Raw genomic sequence first — 13,768 nt, 5'->3', positions numbered from 1 at the left:
AGCCATGATGAATGTGTATCACAAATTTGACTTTTAAAAATTTTTAAATATTTTGTAACTTATGATTTCGCATTATTCAAGCATCTATAATAATGATATGTGACAATTTATATTCTTTGTTGTTTCAATTTGCAAGCCATAGCTGTCTCTTCATTCACTTCCCTCAAATCCCCTATAGGTTAATGTTTAAACTTGACATTCAAACTACAGAGGAGGCAAAGTTGTCAGTGCAGTTTGGGATAATATTAAATAAAAATAATAGAGCATGTAACCCTATAAACTATGTATACTTTCTTGTTATTGGTACATTTATATAAAATGTATTTAAAAAAGTATTCAAGATTATCTATTTTATTAAATTGACCATTTTATATTAGTTATATACAATATGTAAATATATAAATGTAAAGACTTACTTTGAGGCTCAGCTGAGGGTGCTGTTTGATAAAAAACAAAAAACATAACCATTTAAATACTGTATACCTCTTGAATACAGCTAACTATACAAACTGGTATTTAAAAAAAAATTAAAGGTGATGTTTGAATAGAACCAAAAGTAACTAAGAACCAAAAATAAATTGTCTGATCATAAGTACTGTAAACAAAACAAAGACAGCTAAGAAAACTTGCTAAAAGCGTTTACCCCGTACCAGGTTCGGGGTAGCTAAAAATAGAAACAAGCGTTATAGTGCAATCTGATTGTCATACAATATTGTATGACAATCGGATTACAACTGAAAAAAAACACTTACCATGTCCTCGCAGCTCGTCCGGAGATGTCTTCTCTCTTCTGTTTTCTCCCAGCGTGTGAAGTGACGATTTCCGGGGTTTCCCGGTGACATTGCTACATGCGTCAGTGCAGGAAGGAGGCGGGGCGGGAAATTCAAATCACTTTGTATTGGATTCAATACAAAAAAGCTGTATTGAGTCCAATTCAAAGAATTTCTTTATATAATATACATATAAACATATACATATATAAGCTACTGTACAGTTACATTACATTACACACTATTTTTTTTTTAAGATTTTTTTTTATGTTTTATAAAAAATATTTTTAAAGTTTATTATTAGGTTTATTAAATTTTGGACATATTTGAAGGAGTTATGCCTAAGAATTAAAGCCTACAATCTAAAATAAATTTCCCTGCAAAAAATGTAACGCATGAAAGTACAGAAAGAATTAGAACGCTCGGCGTTTGTGTAAGCGATGATGTCAGTGCATACACCCGTCAATGGGGGTCGTAGCTGGAAATTCAAATATTTTGTATAAGATTCAATACAAAGTCCTGTATCCAATCCAATCCAAAATAATACAAAATATATATTTATTTGGTTTTGTCTATAGGTATGTGGCGTTGGACTTTGTTATAATATTATACAGTATACCAAATAATTGCATATTAAGTATTTTTTATTTATTTATTCATTCTTGTTTAAGCTGATTTTTGTGTTTTTTTATTTACTTTTAATATTAAAGTTAATTTTTTTTTTTACATGATTGTGTGTTTCAAACTTTATTATATTCAGAATATCTACTAGACCCTTGTTTGGACATATTTTGGTAAGTTACAGGCCTACAATTTATTTAAAAAAAATTTCATGAAAAACAGTGTGCCGCTTTTCTTACAGAAATCCAGACATCAGTGAAACGCCGAGGAGATTTAGCATCAATGAAAAACAAAGCAAACGTTCTCAAACTTCATAAATCAAATCTGCATAGATGAACAGCCACAACAGCTTTCCCTTGTAAGCAGTACAGTAGTCTCCACCGAGGCTTGGTGGTCCCCTAAAAGCACTCCTGTGCTACTAATAGAGAGGTATGTTATAGCCTAAACCTAGGGATGTACCTGGGAATAAATGGGAAGGCCCACCCAGCACTTTACTTCTCGCTCCAGAGTCCAGGGCCCTGAATTTAAATATAAATTTAATACTGACACCTCTACATAGTTGCCCTCCAATGTGGAATATTTTTCTATGCACACATCCTGGATTTAAAGAGCACATGCTGTTTAATATGGAGATACATTTTATGTCCAGGAGCCATTCCTGGAGTCCTATACATTATACATATATTACCTAGTTCTGCAATATTATGCATTAATTAGGATGAAGCCAAGTTGTGAGTGCTGTTTGGATTAATAATAAATAAAAAGAATCAGTGTATGTAATTTTTTAAACTTTGAATACTTTCTTGGTATGACTAAAAATCCACAAAGCTCATGTAGAAAACATATCCTAGATTATCTTATTCAATAAATTGACAACTTTGTATTAGTAATATACATTTTGCAAAGATATAAATATATAAAAACTTACTTTGGGGCTGTCTTGGGGGTGCTGCTTGATTAACCCCCCTGACAGTGAACCCGTTTGTGGCTCAGGGTAAATTTTATGTACCAAAAGCAGTAACCCCAAGCAATAATTCCTACCTGCTCCCTTCGATCCAGCGGCATCCTTAGTGATCCCCGGCTGGCTTCTGCATCACATCCTTAGCTTGATTGATGTAATGCGTGACGCGCCAGTAGGCTGGGGAGGCTTGGCTTACATTACAGGCAGATTACATTGTTTCACAGTGACAGTTATAAAAAATAGATCCATATAATAAATAATAAATCCAAAAGGTTTTTCTATTATTGTACCCTTGTTTGGACAAATAAAAAAATACATTTTTAAATTTTTTAATACATTTAATAAATTTATTATTTTTTTATCATTATTATTTATAAATATTTATTTTGTTTTGTATTTTTGTGTTTCAAACTTATCATAACCCGGGAGTTATTCCTAAGAGTTACAGGCCTAAAATATTAAACAACAAATTTCCACGCAAAACAATGTACCACTTTTGACATAAAAATACGGACATAATCAGACCGCCAGGGAAGTTAAAAAACAAAACAATTTCAATACTATATATTTTTTAAATTTAATTTTTAAACTCTTTTAAATACAGCTATTTATATGAAATTTGTAGTTTTTTTTAGTGAGAATTAAGAACCACAGTAAATCATTTAATGAAAACTAATAAATGAAAACTTTGTGCACATTAATAATATGACTACATTTGCAAATCTCCATTGGGGCACATATGCATTTTTTATTATTTTTTGCATTGCAATATGCATTTATTATTATGTTAGTATTCAAAAAAAGTTAAAGGTGATGTTTAAATAGAATTAGGAACCAAAAAAATTATCATTTAAGGAAAAATTAAAAAACTTTGTCTAACTCAATATTACAACTAAATAATGTTTAATGCTGACATGCAAACTAATATTACTTATAATTTTTTATAAAAATATATATATATATATATATATATATATATATATATATAAAACATACTTCCTTTTTTCTATTTGGTTCCAGGTATCATTCAGAGAGACGTGAGGCCATCAGCATATGACAATTTTGGCTTTGCAGTTATTGTATGCGTATCATTCCCCTAACCATTGCTCGCCACTTGACATTGGAGCAGCATTGCAAAATTAGTGCTTGGTAAGTCTTTCAGTCCCCCACTACAATTCAGTGTGAGCTTGAGAAGCTTTATGGCTGTCACACTGCTCCAACGTGTAACACAATTTACGCTATTCATGGCAAGTTTCTTGACTAACCACACAGCCGAAAGCCTACCACTACCACCACTGATGAAAACACTGAACTCCTTGAGTAGGCGTTCGCACAAAGCCAGGGAAAGTCTAACCAGAAGGCTGCACTGAAACTTAGCATCAATAATAGCTTGATTCAGTGGATGCTTCAGAGAGTGATAAAGCTCTACCCGTACCGACTTCAGGTTGTTCAAAAACTTCAAGCAAAAGATTCTGGTGCTTATGTGGAAATTGTCACTTTCCACCTGCTGGCAAACATGCAAGCAGCACCTGAACTGCCTTCACTCCATCACACCCTCTGGTGGTGGGTTAGGATGTCTGCAGGTCATGTTCTAGAACCTAATATTTTTAATATGGAGGATCTCACAGCCTTCATTAAAGAGACCACAGACCAATTTTTTCAGACTTGGTTTTAATGGCATGACTTTACCTTTTCAGCAGAATATATGTCTTTAATTATTATTATTATTATTATTATTAAACAGGATTTATATAGCGCCAACATATTACGCAGCGCTGTACATTAAATCTTTAGTAAGGGCTGTTTCAGTGGAGTGGGCAGCTCTAAAACCAGACTGGAGGGGGTCAAGGAGAGAGTTGGTGTTCAGGTAATGGGTGAGTCTTTAATGACCACTGATTGAACAAACAACTTTAGTTTACCGATGCTTTATCCTTATCCCCCCTTCCTTCATTCCCTATCTCCAGTTTTTCCCTATCTTCACTCTCAAAGAAAATATTTTAAAAAGATTTAAAAAAAAGACTGGGGTTTCAAGATATGCTGTTCAAGCTCTTTTGAAGTAGCACAAAGAAACAGGCAAAATTGAGTACCATAGATGCTGTGATATGATAAGTAAACTTAGTGCGGCACATCCTGCTTCCCTTCAAAATCAAATGAAATGCAGCATCATTTCAAATTTGGCCGAAACTTGGGAGAGCCAGGAACAACCAATTACTGTCCAGAGAAGTCTAGCCTAAGAGGTGTTCATGGAAAAATTGTGGCCAAAAAGCCATACCTCCAAAGTGGAAACAAGGTCAAGTGACTCAACTATGCAAGAAATCATAGGAACTGGGGTGCATAAATATGGCAATAGGTGCTCTTTAGTGATGAATTTGAAATAGTTTGAAATATTTGTCTCACAAAAGGCAGAAGGCTGCAGAGCAGTCCAGTAATAAGTGTCTGCGTGAAATAATGAGTCAAATACTCACAAGCACACACTTATCCATCATGCAATAATATCAGTGAGACATCTGATTGGCCCCAAATTTCTTCTGTACCAGGGCAATGACCCCAAACATATAACAAATGTCTTTAGGAACAATATTCGGTGTAAAGAAGAACAAGCAGTCCTGGAATAGATGGTTTGTCCTGAACAGAGCTCTGTTCTTAACATCATTTGAAGAAGGATTTGAGGTAGCCTACATGCAATTATTAGTTATCCAATGACAACCTACCTGCATATAGTTTATGTAAGTATACCTAGAAGAATTGATGCTATTTTGAATGCAATGGGTAGGTACACCAAACATTTAACTCTCTTCAGCTCTTCAGTCCATTCACTTAGCATTGTTAATTAATAAAAAAAAGGCCCAAATTATTATATTTGTGTTCATTTTTTATATATTTAGGGATTGGTTGTTGTAAAACTACCCTAGTAACAAGGTAATCCTTCTCTTCATCCATGTACCTTTAAACTAATAAACTAATAAATATACTAATAAACTAAAAAACGATTACAACTTTGTGAAAGCATTTTTAGTTACCAACATTTTCACACCTGTCTAAAGTTTTGCACAGCATTTTATATATAGTACGTATATACTGTAATATACTGTAAAAAAAATATAATTTGTAATACTTAAACATATGGAATGACTTCTATTAACCTCCCGAGCGCTAAGCCCGAGTGTGACTCGGGGTAAAAAAAACCTGCTGAAACTGGTAACATTGAGCCACACTCAGTAGCTGAAAAAATAAAAAAGAAAGCCTTACTTGGTCCCATCTGTGTCCTCCTGCGTCTTCCAGGGTCCTGCCAACCTCTGGTTGTGTGCTTTTCCTCGATTTGTTTCCGGGCAAGTGCCCTGACATCCCCCGGAAGTTCCTGGTGACATTGGTGTGTACAGCCGTCGCTAGGGGCGCGGCGGGAATTTCAAATTATTTTGTATTGCATTCATTACATAAAACTGTATTGCATGCAATACAGTGGATATATATGACTAAAAGCAGTACATTGTCTTTCATGAAAATTTATTTTACAGTATATTATATTAGTATGAGTATAATAAAGATTGAAACACAAAATCATGTCTATTATTATTATAAAAGTTTATTATTAAATGTATTATTAAATTTATTTTTTTAAATTTATTTAATTTAATATTTTGACATGATTTTGTGTTTCAAACTTTATTATACTCATACTATCATAAAATACTGGAAAATACGTTTTCATGAAAAACAATGTACCGCTTTTAGACATTTAAATGATTTTAGACATCAGAAATGAACCGCCCAGGAGGTTAAAAAGAAATCACATTTTTTCTATTTGTAATTTAGGCCTAATTTTGAAATAAAATGAAAACCTTCTTTTTCAGGCAAGTTTTGAGTGCTGTTTGGTATAAAATTATTACAAGGAATTAATAAGCATACAACACTATAAACTTGTATGTTTATGACTAAATATCCAAAATTTTAATGGAAAATAATCATATGCAATGTTATCTATTACAGTAAACAGAACCTTTTACACTAGTAATATACATTTTGCAATTATATAAATGTAAATACTCACATTGAGGCTTAGTTGGAGGTGCTGTAAGATAAAAAGTAAATCAATAAATAAATAAAAAGATAAAATATTTAAGTACTGTTTACCCTATATTTACAGCAAAATATTAAAACAAATATACAAATATATAAAGAGGTTAAGGGGATGTTTAAATAAAGTAGAAAAAATGATCATGCAAGTACTAAAAAAGGTGTATAGTTTAATATTACGAATGAACATACATAATCCCAAATTAAACACTATTTGAAAAAAAAGTGCCATTTCGATCAGTAATATAGGCCGTATTTTCCTTTTTTATGACTTTTTTATGGTGCTGTAAGGTATTTTAAATAAGTTTTGATTTTAAAGAAAATATTTCCTTTAGTTATAAGTGGTTTAAAGTTGTACCTAATTGTACAACTTTAACTGTAATATTGCAAAAGGCATGTGGTACCTAAGGGTATAGAGGAGTCTAGCCATTGTTTCAGATCAATAAAAAGAGTTCAAATATGATTATGCTGTATTTTGTTGTACATGAATGTTTAATGTTTTGTTGGGTGCTTTCAGAAAACAATCTAAGAAATGAAATAATTAAGAAATTTCTTTTGCACCTTCTTTTTCACGAGAACCCTTTTCATGAGATCCAGAATCTGTAAAAAGAAAAAGTAATATAATCTCACTGTAATGATACTATAACTCTGTGATTGAATAATTCATTATAATTGATTAAAATGCATTTTAAGTTTTTTTATTAACATTTTGCTGCAGAAAAATTAAAACAAATGATTAAAAAAAAACAGTATATTCCTTCATGCTTTCATTTGACTTACAAAAATAGTTAAGGACAGCAGGAGAATTAAAAATTATTTGCAGTACATAATGAAATTACATTTTTGCACTGATCCATAGGGATCCTGGCATGCTTCAAGGGCATCCTGGTAAAAATCCAAAGCATGTGCCCCAGGTCATTTAGCCTAACAATACCACTTATGTAGTAAAAAGACATTCCTTTAAGATCATTTGCATTGAAATATATAAGAAAATACTTTAAGTTAAGATTTAAATAATTTTAAAAATGTAAATGATCTTTCTATTACAAAAAAAAAAGTGGTAAAAAATGTTTATGTTTGAGCAGTTTTTAAATACTAGTTTAGAAAATGTAAACATTAAATCTTTACCTTTCTCTTTCTTTTTACTTGACCCTTTATTGTGAGAACCTTCTTTACTATGAGAACCTTTTTGATCATTTGACTTTTCTTTTACACGTGAATTTTCTTGTCCTTTTGGGCTTCCTTTTCCACGTGAACCACCTTTCAAATTTAATTCATCATGTTCATAGGAATCAGAATCTGTCAAAAGTAATTGAGATGTAATCTCATTGTGGTTATATATCTAGCTGTGGTTTGTCCCAATTATGATGAAACTATAATTTAGTTAAAAAAAACATGATAGAATGTGTTCAAATGCCCATTTTGGTAACTTTTAGAGCAAACAAAAACTTTCATTTTATTACAACAACATTTGGAACTAATGTTCCGGATTTGAAGCTGAATACCAATTAAGATATACAAATTATTCCCATCAATTCCACCTGAATTTACCCATAAATACATAAAAATGCATTATCTGCTGGGACTGCTGTGCACTTTTGACAATTGGCCACTAGATGGCAAAATGAGTCAAACTTTTAATATGCACTGAAACAATAAATGTAGAGGCATTTGAATGGCTTTCAGACAAATTGACAAAGAAATCATTTAAAAATGTAACTCTAGTTATATAAATTATTGTTATAAGGTAATAGTTAAAGGTTCTTTACTTATGTAAGTTTTTGTACTGATTGATCTACTATTTTCATTAATGCCTACTGACCTATACATCTTCTTTGTAAATATTTTTGACATCCTTAATTCAATATATAAGCTATACATTTACACCACATTGTGTTCTTGCTTTCACTCTCTTGAGAACTGGTTTATTTCTTTTAGCTTCTTTCTCTGTCTGCAAAAAGCTGAAGGACAATGTCCTGATCAACTTGATGCTTTAGATCTATGTTTTGCATTGCTCTTTTGAAGCATTTATCAGAGAACCTAAAACGGACCTATCACCAGGATGATTTTAACTTTACATAAAGCGGTAGACAACCCTTTTATGTAAGGTAAAAATAACTTTTTTTGGAGGTGGGGGTTAAAAAGAGTAAAGCCCCTCCCCTTCTGTCTTTATCAATGCAGCAATAAAACAGAGTGTCCAGAAGAAGTGTGTGCAGAAAGTGTGTGCAAAAGAAGCAGCCAGAAGCCTCCTGGGATGTGTGACTTATGTATCCCAGGATGCTTCTGGCTCCTTTTAAAATAATTTGAAATAATACAGACTTTAGCTGTAACAGGACTGAAACTTCCCATTTCTTGGTCTCATATTTGCTTAGTATTTCATAAACATGGTGGATGGATAACAGAAATTAAACTTAGGTGATTAGGTAAAGTTAGTGTATGTCATTAGGCATAATGTTATATAGGCATAATAATAAGGTAAACCTGAAGTCCTTTTTACATAAAATCAAAAATAAAATTTTTAAACACAGATATTTAGCACAAATGATAATTTTATGGTAAAGTTAATGGAAGCCCCAACTAGAAATGATACGCTGCTGGACCTAGTTATTTCTAACAATGCAGAGCTTATAACCAATGTGCATATAAAAGTGAATCTGGGTAGCAGTGACCATAATATGATTTCATTTTGTGTAAGCTGTAAACAGAAAAGATAAAAACATCCAGTTTTAAGAGAGCAAATTATTCATAATTAAGGGCACGCTCTGTGTGACTAGGACTGGGAGATAATATTGTCCTCAAAGAACACTGAACAAAAATGGGAATGTTTTACATCTGTTCTAAACAAGCACACTGAAACATATATTCCAATGGATAATAAGTTTAAGAGGCTAAAATTAAACCCTGTGTGTCTCACAGCTTATGTTAAAAAAGCCATAAAGAATAGGAAAATGGCATTCCAAAAATATAAAAATGAAGAATCACCTTCTTCATTTGAAAACTATAAAAAACATAACAAAAGATGTAAAAAGGAGATAAAAAGTGCAAAACTTCAAAATGAAAGACAGATTGCAAAGGAAATTAGGGTAACTCCCAATTTTTTAAATATATTATTAGCAAAAAGATTACAACTGAGCATGTAGGCCCCTTAAAGGATGCATCTGGGTTGGTCATTGGGTATAAACAAAAGGCAGATTTACTAAACACTTTTTTTAGCTCTGTGTACACAAGGAAAATGGCAGAGCTGATGTCCAAATTGCTAATAGCAATGCCACTGCCTTATACGATCCACAATAGCTCAAAATTGATATAATTGAGAAACAGTTTAGCAAAATTAAGGTTGACAAAGCACGGATTGCATCCACGTGTCCTCAAAGAGCTGAGCTCAGTTATTTTAAAGCCATTGTTTCTAATTTTTACAAACTCTTTAATCACTGCCTTGGTACCAATGGATTGGCATAAAGCCAATGTAGTTCCAATCTTCAAAAAGGGAGCAAAGTTATTACCAAGTAACTACAGACCGGTAAGTTTACCGTCCATAGTTGGAAAGGTCCTGGAAGGTTTGAGAAAGAACCACATAAAGGTGTTCCTGCTAGAAAATAATATAACAAGTGATAGCATGGATTCAAAAAAGACAGAAGTTGTCAAACAAGTTTACTCTCTTTATATGAGGAAGTAAGTAATCAAGTAGACAGTGGGGTAGCAGTTGATATAGTGTACTTGGACTTCACAAAAAGGATATTGTGTAATTGGAGAGAGTGCAGAGAAGGGCAATTAAACTAATAAAAGGAATGAAGGAGCTCAGTATGAGGAGAGATTAGCTGGACTGAATTTATCCCCCCTTGAGAAGAGACATTAAAGGGGGTACATGATCACCCTATATAAATATATAAATGGTCCATATAGAGAACTCGCTTCTCAACAATTCACTTTAGGATAGATACAAAGGACAAGAGGACATTCTTTGGGTCTGGAAGAAAAGAAGTTTAAGTGTGTGAAACTGTGGAATATGCTCCCTCAGGAACTAGTTTTAGCAAGATCTATAGATTGCTTTAGCTGGATGATTTTCTTGAAGGACAGAATATAACTTGGTATTAAAGATTTAAAAAAGGGATAACAGACTGTTGATTCGGGGAAGCTGATTGCCTCATGGAATCAGCAAGGAATTTTTTTTGTTGTTGGAGCAAAATGTACCAGGGGTTTTTTGCCTTCCTCTGGATCAACTATGTCTGTGGGTTTAATATCTGGGATATGTTTATTTCCCCAGGGGTTGAACTTGATGGACTTATGTATTTTTCAAACTGATTTATTATGTAACTATGTAACATCAAGGCTTTCAGATGTGGAATGAACGTTTTTGTAAACAAATGTTTTATTGTTCAGTATTAAGCATTTTACATTTGAGCCCTTTAGAGGCAATGTATACAAATTATGTACTAAAGTTAGCTTTAAAGAAATATTAAATAGATGGTTGAAAGTGAGATATTTCACATACAGTATTCCATGTTTAGATATATTATTATGGAATGCTATATTATTTTAAGTAGTAAAGTCAATTCAGACAAATAACCAGTTTTTAGGCAATGACATGCACTAAATTACAATGTATTACATTGTATTATTGTATTACATTGTATTACATTGTATTACATTGTATTACAATGTATTAAATTATTATATATAAGAGTAATGGCTTTAGCTATTTCAAATAGTGTAGTATGGTAATTGTATAAAAAGAGAATATAATTACAATTTTATTAGTATTTAACTGTGTAAAATCAGTGAAAATAGTTCAATGTGAATATACTTTATCCCTTTGTACTTTAAAAAATATTTTTAGGAAGATTAAAGTATCTAATTTATTATTTAAAACATATTTGATGTTTTCATTTCAGTCTAGGGAATATAATGTATGCATCCTTATCTTTTTTACCTGACCCTTTTCCACGTGAAACTCCTTTCTTCTGTTGACCTTCATTTTCATAAGAGCCAGAATCTGTAATTGCGATATAATCGCATTGTAAAAATGCTATATGCCCATTTATTATTAAACCAAAATTAATATATTGTAACAAAAGTCTTTGTCAGCATTTGCTTGAAAAAAAACAAAATTAATAAAAAAAATATGAAAACATTAATTATTTACATTGTTTTGAAAATTTGCTGAAACAAAATAGTTATGGTGAGCAGAGGAAGATGGAAATTAATTTTTAATAAATATTGAAATCACAATAGTATTACAGTCTGTACAGTGACAACAGTGATTCAACATGTTCCAATGTGTTTTTTGCAGGGCAGGAATAGAGATACAAGGTACCCTGGTAAAGATTCAAGACTTGAGACCCAGTTCTTCCAGCCTACCAATGGCACTTCAACATTATTTTTTGCCTGTCCTCTAATCCAAGTGATTCTGTCACATTGTGGATGGTTCCAAAAGTGCCATAGTCTGTTTAGCTACAGTATCTTATGTACATCTCGTATGTTACAAGTTTTGCTATGAGATGACCAGACGGCCTGAAAAGTCGTGAGTGCCTGGCAACCATATGCAGTAGCACATAACATGGGTAGTGGCCCATGTTATGAGTGCAGAGTTCTACAGCCACAGGAATACCACTACTATTAACATTGAACCCTGGTTCCTGTGAGTCCAATACAGGAGTATCTCCTGTTAATGACCCCTTCATTAACCACAGTAACATCAATTTCTTTTTTTATGATACCTCATTTTTTAAAGCTCCTCAAGGCTGGAGAGGATATACTTTCATCAGTGAAACTGGGTGATCCAGCAAACCTGAATGGATCTGATCCAGGATTCAAAACATTTGCTAGCAAATAGCAAATGACTTTGAAAAAATTTATTCCAGGTTTTCTGGATCACCCAGCTTCACTGATGAAAGCGTATCCTCTCCAGCCATGGGGAGCTTTAATAAATCAGGCCCACTGTGTCCAGTAAAATTTGGTAAAGCAATTCAAGATACAGGAATAATCAGTTTGTTTGAATAACTGACATCGCTTAGCTATTTGGTTATGTTGTTTTATTACTGTACCATTTCTGTGTTAGTAGAAGCTGCAAGACTGTTGCTTCCTAATGTAGTGCTTTAGTTATATCTATGATGCTTCGGATCAGTTTTTTGAACATTGCACTTTTGAAACTTTTACTAGAGAATACAATTTATCAGTCATTTGTGTGGTTACTGAACAATATATTTTTTACCAAATAATTATCTTTTTCTAAATGTGAATGTTTATTACCTGAATTATGACTTAAATTTGATTTCCCAGGTGAATTAGCTTTGTTTTTAGAACTTTTTCCTCTGTTTTTCTCGGATGAACCTGTGAAAAACAATTAATCTGTAATTTGCCATATTTTATTTTGTTTTCTTGATCTTTATTTGTATACATTGTAAATACTTTAAATTTTGTTTCCTTGATTCTGTATTTACAATTTCATTGAAAAAACATAGCTTAGAAACATTTCTTAGAAACAGCAAATGTCTGTTTTATCATGTGATATTTTATTGTGTCCAATGCTGTGTAGTTTACTGGTTTCAGTTTAACAAATTTAGCTCTGGGATGACTCCAAATTTTGTTAAAGTGTCTAACAAATAGGTATGTTTAATACATGATCAATAGGCACAAAACAGTATTTTTCCCCACACTGTTGTTTTCCTAGCATGATTCAGATGCACAATATTGGGATTTTGTTAAAGGTTGTGATGAGTGAATTATAAAAAATATCTACATGTAGTCTCTAAATGTATTCCTAATTTACTACAAATCTTTATTACTACCTAAAATTAGATTTTATGTATTTCATTTAAAATTTCCCCTTTTTACTAAGTATCCTAAACTAAACAAATGGTAAAAAGTTAAAAAAAAACTCTGGTACACGGTATGTTGTGTTACAGTTCTGAAACCAATTGAAAGAAAAAATATTTCTGATATAGAGCCGTATTTACTAAAGGGATTAAGTATTTTCACTCTTCAGTGATGACTGACTTCAATATTCTAATTTTAAATTCTGATTTACTTTTTTTTCTTCACGTGATTGGTTTCTCAAAGGTAACACAACTACAACTTATCAAGTGAAAGATCTCAAACTATTCAATAAATCAGCTTCATTATGTCAGAATTCTGAGAAAAATGTGCTTGATAAATTATCTTCATTCTGCAAACCCAATCATCGCCAATGAAATAAAAGACAAAGAAGAATTTCTTTTTCTCAACAACAGATAAATAAATGTTGACATATACTTAAGTGGGGGAGCAAAAATTGGCAAGTCAGTTAGTCTGACAAATGCACTCTGAAAGTTGTCTTTGTATTACATACATACATATATGTGAG

General features: G+C 32.1%; 1 long non-coding RNA gene across 1 annotated transcript; it reads right to left on the bottom strand.

Moving 5' to 3' along the window:
• Window positions 1–415: 415 nt before the first annotated feature.
• On the bottom strand, window positions 416–7,693 carry LOC140322125 (uncharacterized). The gene is made up of 4 exons (XR_011919145.1): window positions 7,555–7,693; window positions 6,988–7,026; window positions 6,401–6,421; window positions 416–437 (listed from the first exon to the last, which is right to left on the bottom strand). It is a non-coding gene; the product is annotated as an uncharacterized lncRNA (long non-coding RNA).
• Between the last annotated feature and the right edge of the window lie 6,075 nt (window positions 7,694–13,768).

The sequence above is a fragment of the Pyxicephalus adspersus genome, chromosome 2 (genome assembly GCF_032062135.1).
Source record: "Pyxicephalus adspersus chromosome 2, UCB_Pads_2.0, whole genome shotgun sequence".
Lineage (NCBI taxonomy): Eukaryota > Metazoa > Chordata > Amphibia > Anura > Pyxicephalidae > Pyxicephalus > Pyxicephalus adspersus.
The sequence above is the reverse complement of the archived record's forward strand: the minus strand, read 5'-3'. Positions and strand labels throughout refer to the sequence as shown.